Source organism: Garra rufa, chromosome 8 (genome assembly GCF_049309525.1).
Source record: "Garra rufa chromosome 8, GarRuf1.0, whole genome shotgun sequence".
NCBI lineage: Eukaryota > Metazoa > Chordata > Actinopteri > Cypriniformes > Cyprinidae > Garra > Garra rufa.
This window is the reverse complement of record NC_133368.1, coordinates 1,283,200-1,285,258: the sequence shown is the minus strand read 5'-3', so window position 1 is coordinate 1,285,258 and position 2,059 is coordinate 1,283,200. Positions and strand designations below refer to the sequence as shown.

The 2,059-nt window shown below is 36.4% G+C and overlaps 1 long non-coding RNA gene across 2 annotated transcripts; it reads right to left on the bottom strand.

Annotated features, from left to right (window-relative positions):
- Window positions 1-515: 515 nt before the first annotated feature.
- LOC141340300 (uncharacterized) lies at window positions 516-1,583 on the bottom strand. 2 transcript variants are annotated; one of them, XR_012356550.1, is made up of 4 exons: window positions 1,359-1,583; window positions 1,197-1,262; window positions 958-1,119; window positions 516-872 (listed from the first exon to the last, which is right to left on the bottom strand). It is a non-coding gene; the product is annotated as an uncharacterized lncRNA (long non-coding RNA). The 2 variants fall into 2 exon arrangements; XR_012356551.1 differs by having other exon boundaries at window positions 1,197-1,255; window positions 1,359-1,582.
- Window positions 1,584-2,059: the final 476 nt, after the last annotated feature.

The window sequence follows — 2,059 nt, the reverse complement described above, 5'->3', positions numbered from 1 at the left end:
ACACTCATGATAGTTAGGTGTATTGTTTACAAAATTAAATGGTGTTTTCACCAAACACCATCCCTAATACAGAATACTCAAACATACTTTTTTATTCCAACATCATGTGCAATACTTTACTGGAGAATACATCATAAAGACAACTAAAGTGGATTATAAAGACAAATGATATTCAAGAGAAATAAACATGGGTTATGTCATGGGTCAAATTTCTTGAGCATCATAGAATCACATTAAGTTTCCTGCTCATCATCTGAGCTCTCCTGATTTTCTTCTTCTAACTTGTTTATCCATAAACTTCTTCCATGTCATAAACAATTTGCAGTTGTTATCCAGCACACTACAGTACAAGTGATGAACAAAAGAAATGACCAGTTCAAATCACTTTATTGTCACAATACCATAATCACATGTGTACAAGTGAAATTATTTGTGCAAACTGCAGCAGTACAGTATGGATGAAAAATATTAAATATATAACACACATACACAGTATATATATATAAAGGATTCAGTACATGCAGAGAACAATATATGGTGAAAAAGTATGCTATAGTGAGCACAAAATGAAAACAATGATACAAATAATGATAAGAATGGTATGAATTAGTGCAAACAGAATGTCAGGGTGCAGAATAACAGTGAGTCAGAGTCCAGACAGTGTAACTGTTAGAGTGCAGTACATGATGTGGTGTGTGGTGTTACTGGTACGAGTTCAGTTCAGTCTGTGGAAAGAATTTGTCTCGCAGTCTGCTGGTGTAGGTTCTGCAATAACTTCTGCCTGATGGTAACAATGAGAGCGATCCATGCAGTTGGCTGGAGTCTCTGATGGTCCTCTGTGCTTTCCTCACACACCACCTGATCTAGATGTCCTGGAGGGACAAAACATGTATAGAATGTTGTAAATCATTAAACAATATACAGAATTAGAATTTATAGTTTTTGCATTGGACTTACCATTGATTCTTGTTGGAGGTATGGGCCAAAAGAATCCCTCCACAACTCTTGTTGCTCTTTTTTGCGCCGCAACATCTGAGCGGTCACAGTAGAGCTGTCCGTCTTCACAGCAGATACCTGATGGCCGTCGAATTAATCTCTTCATCAACTGGCTTCATCCTCCTTCAAACAAACAGACAAATAAATAAGTCAACAGAGAAATAGTGTTGGTGATTACAGGTGCTGGTGTCAGTACTCACCATATTCTGTCATTTCCCGCCCAAATTCCAGATATGATGCCACAGTTGATTTGCTAATTCTAGGAGCTCGAAAAAAAGATGTGTTTGTGAAAAACAATAATGTTATCTTTTGAGAGATCAACATCAAATGCATATAACTACATTGCTTGATTACATACATACCAGTGGAAATCTGCCTTTTCTAATTGGGCACAAGAAGACCATGTTCTTTCCTCATTCATCAGGACTGGTTTGACTGGCTTGCTGTGACTGATTTTCTATGCGTTTTTGGTCTCCAGCTGTAAAACAAGAAAATATTTATTGACCCCATGTTTAATTATTGTTGTTTAAACACAAAATAAGCAGTTATAATTATATACTTCAAGCTCAAGTTCCCTGCAGACTCCTGAGTTCATCTGTACACATAAGATTCAGAGTCTGAGAAAACACCATCATGCAAACTCTCAGTTTCTACCTTACAACAGAGCACAAAAGAATGTGTAAGTGAGGAAGTAAAGGAATAAGAGGAAGAAACATTTTGAAGAATTTTGTCTGCAAGTTTAACAGAGTGAGAGGAAAGCAGCATTAGAATTTTTTTCTTTAATAGCAAGCTAATATGAATTCTTTAAATATGATTACCTGCTGACGATTTAGTTGTAGGCAGTTTAAAGGCCTCTTCACACCAAGGATGAGTCCACACCGCAGCTATTTGACACAGAGAAACAATATGGTTGGAATCTCTTCCAGAACAAATTTTTCCAGATGATGAAAAATAAAAACATTGACAGCCAATCAAAATCCACCATACTGTGAATAGTCTGAGCATGTATATGAAGACAACATCACTGCAGCACACGCTTATAATAAGCAGAATGTTATTTTAT